This window comes from Pinus tabuliformis, chromosome 7 (genome assembly GCF_031772625.1).
Source record: "Pinus tabuliformis cultivar Carrire ecotype Pingquan chromosome 7, CPIR1, whole genome shotgun sequence".
NCBI classification, from domain to species: domain Eukaryota; kingdom Viridiplantae; phylum Streptophyta; class Pinopsida; order Pinales; family Pinaceae; genus Pinus; species Pinus tabuliformis.
In genome coordinates, this window is record NC_142293.1 from 1,825,416,684 (window position 1) to 1,825,430,386 (window position 13,703).

Sequence of the window (13,703 nt, forward strand, 5' to 3'; positions counted from 1 at the left end):
CTTCCTATGCAATCCAATTGATAACCATTTTGAGATGTGGTATGTAACCTCCTGCATGACCAAATTGTCCATGGAAAACGTTGACAACACATATCGAACCTTCTCTACGTTGTACGTCCTGATGAAGGTTCCATCAAGTGAGGTGTACCAATTTGCAATGTTCAATAATGCCTCCATTTCTTCTTGGGAAACACAAGGCTAATCTTGTTCAAAGATCATTGTGTATAGAGGGGAAATTAAATGGTTCGATAGTCTATCCATGACTTCTTGGTATCGGCAGTCTGGGAGCAACTTGCAATATACATTCACAACATTCTTTAAACGTGTCCATTCCCAACCCATGCTAGCAAACTGTTGATGGGCACAAATTCCATTGAGAAAGCAAGAAGACATGAAGAGTCTTGCATACTGATCCTTGGGTAGACTCCAGGCATTGGATACATGCACTTTTAGCTGGAGAGCCAACATTTCACACTAGTTGAAAGGTTTTCCTTCACTTCCTAGTTGATCTAGCATAGCAACCTAACTCTAGGGGAAGGTCTCTGTACTCCCTTGGCCAACAAGCGACATGCGAAGATGACCAAGAATTTGTAAGCCTTCCTAAGTTTCTTGTTCTTGTATATCTGGTTGCGTGTTGTCTTGAATTTTGATAGATCCCTTACCAAACACTTCAAGATATCTCATGTGTTCATGCTCTTGTTGGGAGTGTAGAATGGTGCATCCATCTTATTCACCGGTTGTGGGAAATGGTACGCCTACTGATAATATTTCGTCCTTAAGTAAGCAAGCTCTACTCCACTGAAACTACTCAGTATCATCTTCTCAGGACCAGTGTGTAAGACAATCCAATGGATCATGTCTATGCACAGGAAGGTGGGATACCTGCATGCAACCATGTACAATCCTGACTTATGAATATTGACATAGAATTGATGGTCGTCTAGATTCTCCTCAAAGCTATCTAGGAATGTAGTGTTGATGTCTTGCCATGTGATCTTGATGTCTTTCTCAATCAGCAAGTGTGTGTCAATGTACATGGACAAGCTTGTAGACCCTTGCTCAATCACATGTCCATTACTTCTTTCAACTGTGCCTTTTGATCCTTCTCTCTTGGAGGCCATGATACCTGTACTACTAAGAAGCTTCTCAAAAACCCGTGGTACCTAGAGATAGAGAAGACACTCACGGAAAGACAATGTTAGCTAAAAACATGGAGCATCTTGAAAATCAACTAGGAAACAAACTAGTGACTATTGTGAAAGATTTTGCAACATTAACTCCAGGAGGTTGCGAGACTCCCAACTAGAATTGTGCATTGATCTATCTCAGTTGCCTGTGACACTCACTGTTGACTAGAACTGATGCACAATCTAGTGAGGTTCATTGCTGACTGAAACTACAAAATGTGCATATTAGTTAGGCTGGGTTGTTGGTTGGAACTACGAAATGCACAGTTCAAGTGGGAAGGACTGGGGCACTACCTCCCAAGAATATGCAGAGCACAACTGGGATCAAGTGTAGGCAACCTTTGTACAATTCCTGGAGGCAAGGCAAAGCCTTGATTGCCAGAAATGAATAGTGGATGTTGGGAGAAACAATATCTGGGTGAAGATAGCTCGGATCTGCCCAATTGCAACCTAGAAATGTGAAGGACTGGATGTGTGTACAAATCTAGTGCAGATTTGAGTGAATAGACATGCATGAAATTTAGGAAAGTACAGAAATCAATCAAACGACAAAAACATCAAGCCCATGAATGGAATCGCCGCAAGAGCGACTGTCAGCGAAGAACAAATGTTATGCATGCGACAATAAGGAAAGGTAATGCAAAAATTCAAACAACACTTCTACAAGTAAAAAACACATTGAAATGCTAGCGGCTACTCAATAAAACAAAGGAAATATCAATCATAGAAGCCGAAAAATAAAAAGCGACGAGAATGCAACAAAATGCATGAAAAGAGAAACTTATCGAGAAAAGATGTGCTCACTGTGTCGAAGGTTCCTAGATTCCTCAAGAATGTCAGTGCTCCAAGAGCGAATCTAAAGAATGAGCTCGGAGGCATCATTTAAATAGATTTGGTGAAATTGGGGTTTATGATGTGCATGCCACAAATCTAGGAGAAAGTGACACTTCGTACGGAGTTTCTAAAATCAATGTTACATGCAACTCTTGCTCCTAAAAATATAGCCCTAAAATCTAGGGATGCTTTTTCTCTTTTTTCCTTTTTTCTTTTTTTGGAAAAATTGCTCGGCGGGAAATGAAGGATTGCACAGTTCTATAGGGAATTGGGAAACCTATCGGCACATGAAGAAGATAGTCACTAAGGGAAAACTTCTATGATATTTCTCGGCTGAGTGGCCCTGGTTGGCTGGCCAGCTCTGTGTAGTTTTCCATATAAGTGTTGCTAGTGATTTTTTCGCATTTCTGGAGAGAAGTGTAGCTGGCCTGGGTTTCTCTCCGCATTTCTAGTGATTAGTGCTAGTTGTCCTGCTGTGCGCATTTCTGGAGAGGAGTGTTGGTTGGCTTGCTCAGTAGAATTTTCAGAGCAATTGGCTGGCCTGCTTTATGCAATTTTTAGTGTTGGGAAACTACTGGCCTACTCTGCACAATTCCTGAGGGGAAGATGGATTACCCTCTAGGATTACAAAGTTTTTCTTAACACCCCATTGACCAGATGTGAACCAAGTACTGGGTCATCTTGTGGTTGACTGATAGTAGAAGTGAATGAACACAAGATATTAAGCATCATATGGAATCAAATATAAACAACTACCTGATCAGTTCACGATAACTAATATGATTTCGAGGAGGGATGCTCCAAATTGAAGCAAAGGAAAATTTTTGGATGGTGGTTGTAGTCACTACAACATTGGTGACACAATGGTAAAACTCCAACTCTTTATAGAATCTTGTTCGTGAAAGGCGAGTCTAACTCCTCGGGAAGTATTGCTCAATTCTTTGATCATCATGGCTTCAACACTAAGCTTGAGTTAAAGATATATTCTTACCCATTCTATTGATCAGTCAACACACATACCAAGCCAAGTAAACTATGTTGTTTCAATTCAGGATGAGGGGTATATTGGTGCACAACTAATATAGATGATAGAGTTTTAGTTTCATCTTTGGTGTTACTCCACTACCAGAAGGCCTGGACAGTATTGTAATCGAGTCATGTAATGACACAAGCATCACTTTATTGCCAACGAGCCTGGTTAGTACCTCAGAAGAGTTACTTGCATCACCTCTCTGCACAGGAATCCTTTCTCTTCTTTCATCGTGTTTATTTTCTTCATTTTTTTATTTTTTTCAAAGAAGTGTGCATAGGCACTTATTTATTTCAACGACAGGTGAGGGATCTTGACTTACTAAGAGAAGAAGAGGTTGTCGCTTTAGAGAATTATTTTATGTATACCTGTGACAATACTTGTTAAGGTTTTCCCCCTCACCTTACTCTAATTGACTAATCTGACAAGGGTTAAACCAAAGGAATATATTAGAGTAGGTGGTACTAGTTAAGAGTGAAAGTGTTGTGTTTTCACTGAGACTCACTCTGAAAAAAACATATTTTCCATTAGGGTGTCATCGACTAAAGAAAACAAGCTCTCCATAAAGAGAGAGGGCAAAAAATAACCAAGTGTTGATAGATTTACATGTCCGCTTATACTTTACCCTGCTTATCTCGAGAGCCACACATGGTTTCATGTAAAACTAAACCTATGGGTGCAAGAGAAGAAAATAAACAAGAAAGAAAAGGAAAGAAGTAAATGAAATCAAAGCAAGAAAGATAAGAAAATGAACAAGCAATGTAAATAAGGCAAGCATGCAGACAAAGTAAAACAAGAAAGAAAACACCACTGCTACTCCTAAATTAAACAGTGCATGGACCTCCTCACGTGAAGTGATATTTCGAATGTAGCTGTCAGTGCATTGGCTGACCCATGTTGGTGAAGGTGTGGTTTATGAGAAAGGTAATCACATAAATCAACAAATAAGAAAGCTATAATGGGGAAGACCAGCACACTATGAGTTTAAAAATATCCACGGAAAAGAAAAGAACAAAAGCATAAGATAAGAATTTTGCAGACATATTATGGTTATGCATCACACTATGCACAAACGATAAATATGCACACTCTTTAGCAAGAGTGCTTGTTGTATATAATTCCTCCAATGCATGAGTGTCGGTATCATGTGGTTCAGGAGGAGGATGTGACTTCTGGGAACTAGATTGATATTCAATGTAAAGAGGAGAGTGATGAGGAGCCTTTTGTGTTTCATCAGATTTCTAATATAAAGTGAAATCGACTTCAAGATTGTGAGGGCCTGACATAAGCATCATCTTGGGTTGAAGTGCCTTGACAACCTATGGGGTTTCCACTTCAACACGGGTGTCTTAGAAATGCCAACAACGATTGAATTAACATCATGATCAAATGAAGGAGTAAAGAGATCAGGACAACCACGATCATAAAATTTGAAAAATTCATCAACATCCTCATCATGTGATGAACCATACAAAGGGGTTGATGAGAAGAAATAATTTTCGTCCTCTGCATTTTCAGAAATCAAAGATGAAATATTGAGTGGATTTTCAAACATAGATGTGTTCTCTCCACTATCTAATGACAAACTGACATCTGGTGTATTATGTGAATGATTGGAATTAGATGCATCTGGAAATGAAATTTCACACGAAAAATTAACAATGGAAGAATTGCCAAAGATGTTAGGGAAAATAGGATGAGGTGCAGACAGAAGGAGGTCATCCTTAACCATGGGTTTTTCAAATTCTGACACATACTCATCATAAATGATAACGCAGGTTGGATGCTCAACATGAACTCCGTCAACAACTTGATCATTGTGAACGATAAGTGGGGAGTCTAGAATGGGAGAACACAACACAATACAATCTAGAGGATCAAAAAAATGGGGGGACAAAGCTTAAGGAGACAAGTCCACATGACAACCAATAGTCTTGAAAGCCAAATCTGCACAGAAATCAAGAGCAGTCGGGGTGGGAGGATGAGACAATTCAATAGATGGATGTGCACCTTCTCCGACCTCGTACTAAAAGACTAAAGATATTAGATAAGATGAGGATGGATAGTCACTTGTGACAAAAACCTTGTCCTCCTTGGATTTAGTAACTCTAACACCGAGGTATGTTGGGATGGGTTTGAATGATTCTAACACTTGCGGATTTTCAAATATGTGAAGAATATAGTGAAATCTTTCACGAACAAATTTCCAATCAATTTCATCCTCTGGGAATTGAAATGAGAGATTACGAAAGAATTCCGAAAATTGCAACAAGCATTCATCATGAGGTTTCTGTAATTCCATAAAAAAATTAAGTGCTTTATAGTCAAAATGATGAAAAGCATGGTTTATCTCTTCAATGAACTGGTTGAAAGAGTGAATAGATTTATCAGGCAGTGTCACACACCATTGCAATGGGTGCCCCTGAAGTGTGAACAGGAACAATGAATAGGACACATAATCCTTAGGGTCTTCTAAGATATAGAAATCTTCGAAAGCAACTCTATGCCTAGACCATGTTGTTTCGCCTTCACCTTCATATGTATATTGTGAGGAGATATCCCAGAAGCCTTTCAAAACTTCAAAAACATTTCCATAAGACGTACATCTCGAAGGGTGGACTGTAAGATAAGTCATTATAGATGTGCAGGGATTCAAAATAGATTTTGAGGACTCAACATGTCATCTTTCCCTCCTTCTAGCGCTAGAAATGTTGATAGTTCTAGACCTATCAACATTTCAAGGGATATCCCTAGTAAGAAGTACAAACTAGACCTCAAACTGTTTGGAGTAGGAGTCCCAGTAGTGGGTAGTAAAGCTATGCCTTGACTGTAATAGCACGTAGAGGTAAGAGTGATATTCTTATCAAAAGCAAGTCTATGACCTTGCATCAAGTCAAGAGAGATGCATGGGGAGGTTCTAACACACGAGAGAGAAAGGAATTGTGCTCCTTAGAAGCCTCTAATAGTATGCAACGTGAAAGGAACACATGAGCTGAATGACATCACAAGCTGGAAAGAAGAATAGTCGACAATATAAAGTGACGGGTTAGACCAATAACACAACTTCAACAAGATTCATACAATCATATATGAAATAGTTCATAAACAAATGCATCCACATTGCTAAAGTAACCAAAATAGTCGAACTACAATAACAACATATAAATGAATATGTGTCGTCTCTATTATATTACATAAAAGTGAAAGCTCCATCCATACATACAACCTTGACAACCACTAGCCCCAATAGTGGAACATTACACTCAACAAAACCTACTCCTCAAAAGAGATGTACTTGATCTACACTGTGGAGAATCCAATGCTTGTCACAATACTCTGCAAGCCCTCCCTAAGTAATGCCTAGAAACATCTTGGCTCTCAAGATCCTTTTATATGAGTTATGAGGTACTATTTATAAAAAAGGGTCGAGTGACCTTTGACATTTCCCTTCGTGACTCTTGGACTACCCTCATGACTCTTCAGCTTCATTACATAGCCCTTTACATTACATATGACTATTTCGTTCCACTAATGACACTTGGAATTTCAATTTACATCATGTTTACAATAATAATACATTTTCCACATAGACCCATGTGGGAAAAAAATAGGCGTGAGTCATCCAGACAAGACAACACTAAGACTCGAACGACTGTAGAAACACCAACTCATCAACATCCTCTCTGTGATCCTCTATGACGAACTGATTCCATGCTTGATATTGCATAATGGTGTTTGCATACTCTTTGATGATGTCTTCCTGGAAACAAACTCTGGCCTCTATTTCTTCCGGGTATACTAGTTTGGAACCTCTGTCGAATGAATCTTGTAACATCCTTAGCTTGGTCCTAAGCAAGGCCAGACCGATGATGTACATATGCATGTTATTTGTGCTAACTTGCAAGTCTATGTTGGTGGCCATGATCATAAACTGATCGAAATAAATGTCGAGATCCAATTTGACTTGGTTATTCTCTTTATCCTTAGTGAGCATACCAATTTACGAGGTGTAATAGTTTCTTACCACAATATCCAAACTTTTGAAAACTATGCTTGCGAAGACTCAACACTGGTGATGAGGCGTAGGAGTTCCTCATAGTTCTAGATCAAACTCCTGATCTACCTATGGCTTAATCATCTTGTGCAAGTGAAGTGTGGCTTTGTTATACCTCATTGTCCATGTCTGTACATGATCAACAACGACATGTATATCTGTGAGTGTTCACGTTATCTTAGTGCAGCAATGTTGATGACCATGTAGATGGAAAACGACCTTATGGATGGTGACAAACCTGTCATATAGTCTCCACGTGACTGTCTCAAGAGTTGATACTTCAACATCAGCCAGGGCAGCTGGATTTCTTTGTACGTCTGACATAATCACCCATTCTTCAAAGTGTGTAGGTGATGCATGATAATTCAAGGTGTGCACTCTACATTCTTGTTCCCAGATTATCCTCAACAGGAATGGTATCCCTTCGTTCACTCAGAACATTCTATGCTGTTAGAGCTAGTGAAGCATGTGGGGTGGCCTCAGTTTCTTTTAGCATGAGTTTGGTGTCCTGATCCCGTTCTAGCTACCCCATATCCATATTCATCTGTTCTAATATCAGTTCATCTTGCGGAAAAAGTTCCTCTTCCTGCGACTGCTCACCCTTTTCGTCCTTTGTTGCTAGTTCAAATTCTTCAAGCTGTATCAGCGTGGCTTTTGTTGTTTGTGCACTTAAACGTCCTCCTTTTCCTGTTCCTATTCATGTTGCACTTCCTTATTTCTTCTATGCAAATCTTGTTCTTCTTTGAGCTTCTGATCTACTTCGTAGAACTTCCTTTCTGATTCTTCTAGTCTTTTCTTCTCCCTCTTTCTTTTCTCTACTCTCTTGTTGCATTGTCGCTTGTTTTCATCTATCTCCAAAGCTACTCTTTCAACAAGTGGGTCTTCCTTAAACATGTAGCTATGCTTTGTCTCTATGCTTTTGGTAATATTCCTCTTTCCTTTGTGTTGTAGAGGTTTGTTTCTTGTTGTTGCTTTTGTTGTTGCTCCGTGTGATGTTGCTTCCTGAAGTTCTGCTAGCTACTCTACTGCCATGCTGACCAGTTCGTTGAACATAAAGGATTTATAACAATATATCCATGGGTATTCCTCTGGCTAATGACATGCCCCATGCATCAAAGAATAGTACACTCTTGCATAGTGGTCTCTACATAAGCCATGTGTATAATACAGATTGAAAATTTTGGTGCCGAACTTAAACTTCTTGAAGTCCTTGACCTCGACATCCACTTCTTTCACACTGTCAATCACCTAAAACCCAATTCACAAAGGAATCATAGGCCATGTTTCCTTCTTCTTCCTATGCAATCTAGCTGATAATCGTGTCGAGATGTGGTATGCAACCTCCTCCATGACTAGTTTTTCCTTAGTGAACCTCGACAACACATGTAGAGCCTTCTCAGTGGTATACATTGTGACGAAGGTGCCATCGGCTGAGGTGTAGAAATCTGCAATGTTCGACAACTCCTCCATTCCTGCCTGGGACATACAAGGGAGATCTTGTTCAAAGATCATTGTGTATAGAGGGTTGATGAAATGGTTAGATAGTCTATCCATGACTCCTCGATAACTATAGTCTGATAACAACTTGCAATATATGTTCACAACATTCTTTGAAGGTGTCCATGCCCAACCCATGCCAGGAAACTGATCATGGGCATATATTGCATAGAGCAAGTAGGAAGACATGAAGAATCATGCTTATTGATACTTGGGCAGACTCCTGGCATTACATACATGCAATTTCAGCTATAGAGCCAACATGTCAGACCAGTTGAAAGGGTTTCCTTCACTTGTGAGCTGATCCAACATAGCAACCCAACTCTGTATGAAGGTCTCCATACTCACTTCGCCATACAAGCAGCATGCAAAGATGACAAAGAATTCGTAAGCCTTCCTGAGTGTCTTTGTCTTGTATATCTAGTTGGGTGTCTTCCTGAACTTTGATGGCTCCCTTACCCAACACTTTAACATATCTCTTGAGTTTGTGCTACTGTTGGGAGTGTATAATGGTGCATCCATATTATTCACTTTTGTGGGAAATGGGACATCTGCTGATAAAATTTCATCCTGTTAGCATTCCGTAATTTTAAGGTTGAATAAAAAACCATGGTGGCAACATAGAAACCACTTTCGAGTTTATGATCTAGCCCTCCTAAACATAGAGAGGGATCTTTCTGTGAGATTTAGCTTTGTTTAATAGGAATTTCAGAATAGTTATTTGGCTCAGAGTTTGATTTTGAAAATGGTTTGGTTGGAATAGAAAGAGGAGTCCATTGGGTAATGGAGTTAATAAAACTAAGTGGATCTTTATCAGACATTAAAAAGAGTAATCACAAGGCAATTTAGTTACATTTACTGGATATTTTAAAGCGAATTATGAATTGGAGAAAAAGTGTGTTTCAGTAGTGATTGAAAACCGTTTAGGAATTTTTCAATAAAACCTCAGAAGAAAATATACAGATTGTAAAAAAAATCCAAATAAGGTGTTCAATAACATATCTTATTTTTTGCATCTCCCCTTTTACAATTAGATTTCATATGAGAAACATACATAGAATAATAGTGGAAACAATAGTTATAATAAGAAAACCATTGCCAGTAAAGTGTAGCACAAGAATCCTCTGAAAAGTCTTTGTATTAATTATCAGTCCATTTGAGTTCAATGAACAACTTGACATTAGAACATAGATTTCTTCATACAAACCCAAACCCTTTCTTACCTCAAATGATGAAGTATTTATACAAATTCTAAACTAAAATATCTTGATAAAAATCTCATGATCTTTTTACAAATATCCTATTTTTTTTTACAAAAATAGAAATGAAATGTACGATATTAAAAACTAATGTATCTACTTCCCACTATCATTGTGGATTTTTTTTTGACAAAGAAGATAAATTCGAATTTTGTTGCAACTCTTAGTTGACGAGGTGGGTAACTATCTTTGACCATTTTCCTCCCGAAATTCTCCAAAATAGGGTCCAGTCATCCATTTTTATATCTCAATCCAAGATAGATTTGTAAAACATGAGACATATTATTGTAGATAAACATGTTCTTAAGATAAATGTCTCTCAGTTTCCCAAAATTTAGCTCTAGTTGTTCCTAATATTATCTCTAGAAACATGACTGAAACTGGACTTTACAAAGTCCAAAAATAGGCTGTAAAGATGTAAATGTATCTCTCATTCTGTAATACATATGTAAATTATTAAGAATTTATTTTACTGTGGCATTTTAAGGACACAAACCTCCTCCATTTTCCCAAGAGTCATCTCTGATTGGCCACAATACGTTATGCAAAAGTATAACTAAACAAGAAAATTTGGGAAAATATGTTTGTAAAGCTTCATTTGTATATCCCAAACCATAATAGTTATTATAATATTAAGAGAGGTTTTTGTACAAGAGGATGTTGGAAGAAAACACCTCTTTTAGTTCTTGAAAATTCGTCCTCATTGGTTTGGAAACCCTGTTTGAAATCAATGTGGATTATAGGAAAAAACATAGTTTCAACTAATCATGAGACAGATGAATGACGTGGATGTGAGAGGTGACATGGAAGTTAGGGAATAGAGGGTATCATAACCAGCAGTGCATGGGAAATATTATGGGAAAGGAGAGTGGTAAGTAGGAAGGTGGTAAGCAGTTTTCGGAGGGGGGTCGAAGTGGTAGGAGGTAACGTGGGGGGGGGGGGGGGGGGGGGGGGGGGGGTCGCGAAATGTAGGGGAGCGAGCACGTAGCCATCCAAACCAGTGGGGAATACGACCTTTTAAGAATCTCCCCTAGTGGTAAGGCTAGGATGGAGAGGGGGGGACAAAATGGATGAGGTCCATTGATCAAGAGCGGGATTACATCCTAATGCCTTCTATGTTGTTATACTTTAACCATAAGTGACAAAAGATCTTTGTCTGCTTGTGCCTTTTGAATCTTTCTTTGAACTTAGGATAAAGTTTTAGAAATATAAAATATGTCCAATAATTTATCTATTCGTTCCTTTCTGCTTTTTAGACTGTCACTAAAACTTTGGATAAAATGGCATATAAACATATTTTTTTATTTTCTCAAGGTTTTCGCCTTTTTTGAAAATAATTTACAACAGGGAATATTATTTACAACATATGAAATATCATAATGATCAGTTATAATAAAGTAATCCTATAACTGTTATAGGACCCTAACAGTGCCTGTAGCTAGGGATGGAACTTCCTGGTGAAGTGTCAAGAACACTGTAGACTAGTAGCCTGATCTATTGGGTTGATCCCAAAACCTGCAACCTGTTCTACCATAAAATCTCTGCTACTGAAAAACTCTCAAACTGAAATGAAAACCATTCTACACAATGAAATCTGAAACACACTAAACTGAAATTGAAACTGGAAAGAATGCTTGGAAAAATTCTCAAAGTACTGATCTTATTTGCACACTGCTACCTACCCTACACTACTAAAAATCATGCTGACTGAAATAGTACAAAAATGCCAATGAAGTCAATCAAGTAGTTGTTGAAACAAGTGGACTGCTTGACTGCCTGTTAGAAAAAAAATGGACAGCTTAACTTTTTGTCGCCAAAATCAAGGTTTTAATATGTAATGGAAACTGCAGATGGATCTTGTTCTTATAATGAAAACATGGTTGAACACTTAAGATGAGAAGAACCTTTGTAGTCTACTATAGGATCAATGAAGGCATGATGAACTAGTTTACTTTGCAGGCCTTCAATGACCAGTAGATCATGGATGATGTCATCCATTATATCGTCATGGTTGAACCCTGATTCTAATTTTTTTTTTATCAATTTTCAAATAAAAAGGCAATAGAGACTCCTCTTGTTTTGGGGATGGAATATTTTCCAAGAATTTTTTAGGATCTTGGAAACTACTGGACAAAATGTGAAGATCCAAAAGTTCAATATCCTTCTCAAATATTTCAAAAACTAACTCAAGAAAACAAATTTTACTTTCAAATGTATAATCTCTTAATTTCAAACGATGAAACACGGTCGTTGAAAAGGCTTCATCAATTTGAAATTTTGCTAACTCGTTCCTAATTCCTTTTAAGGCTTCACAAGATTGAAGGTTTTCCACATACCTTGTCATCTTGTTTAGCCATAAATCTTATGTGTAGTGAAGTCGCTATGAATTCTCTCAAATCCATATTCTTTGACAGTGAAGTCACCTTGAAAACTTTGAAGCTCTGGATACTTTGAACATGGAGCCGCTAGGCGAATAATTTAGCCTTCTTGTGTCTGATCAATGTTCACCATCAGCAATCAGATCTAGAACTTGATACAATTTTCTAAGGAAGATAAAATGTACTCCCTAGTATGGTCGCCACTATCTTAGCATTCCGTAATTTAAAGGCCGAAGAAAAAACCATGGACGAGTCATCAAAACCACTTTCGAGTTTAGGATCTATCCCTCCTAAACTCAGAGAGGGATCTCTCTATGAGATTTAGCTTTGTTTACTAGGAATTTCAAGCTAGTTATTGGGCTCAGAGTTTGAATTTGAAAATGGTTTGGTTGGAACAACAAGAGGAATCCATTGGGCAATGGAGCCAATAAAAGTAAGTGGATCTGTATCAGACTTTAAAAGGATTAGTCACATGAAAATCTAGTTATATTTACTAGATCCTTTAAAGTAAATTATGAATTGGAGAAAAAGTGTGTTTTAGTAGTGATTGAAAAGCATTTAAGAATTTTTCAATCATACTTTAGAAGAAAACATATAGATTGTAAAAATAGGCCAAATAAGGTGTTCAATAACATATCTTATTTTTCAAATCTCTTGTTTTACAATTAGATTTCAGATGAGAAACATACATATAATAACACTGGAAACAATAGTTACAATAAGAAAAACATTATGAGTAAACTGTAGCACAAGAATCCTGTGAAAAGTATTTGTATTAATGATCAATCCATTTGAGCTCAATGAAGAAATTTACATTGGACAATAGATTTCTTCGTAGAAACCCCAATACTTTCTTACTTAAAATGATGAAGTATTTATACAAATTCTAATCTAAAATATCTTGATAAAAATCTCAAGATATATTTACAAATATCCTAAACTGTTTTACACAAATACATATGAAATGTAGGACACTCAATACTAATGTATCTGCTTGGAGCTATCACTATGGACTTTTGTTGAAAAGAAGAGAAATTCAAATTTGATTGCAACTCTTAGTTGATGTGGTGGGTAACTATCTTTGAGCATTTTCCTCCTGAAATTATGCAAAATAGGGTCCAATAGTGTAACATTGCATTTTCAGAACATAAACCTCCTCCAGTTTCTGAAGAGTCATCTCTAATTGGCCATAATATGTTATACAAATGTATGACTAAACAGGTAAATTTTGGAAAATATGTCTATAAAACTTCATCTGTATATCACAAACCATAATAGATGTTAGAAAATTGAGAGAGTTTTTTGTACATGAGGATGTTGGAAATAGAAACCTCTTTCAGGTTCTAAAAATTATTCCTAATTGGTTTGGAAATCCTCTTTGAAATCAATGTGGCATATAGGAAAAAGCATAGTTTCAACTGATCATGAGACATATGAGTGACATGGATGCGGGAGGTGACATAG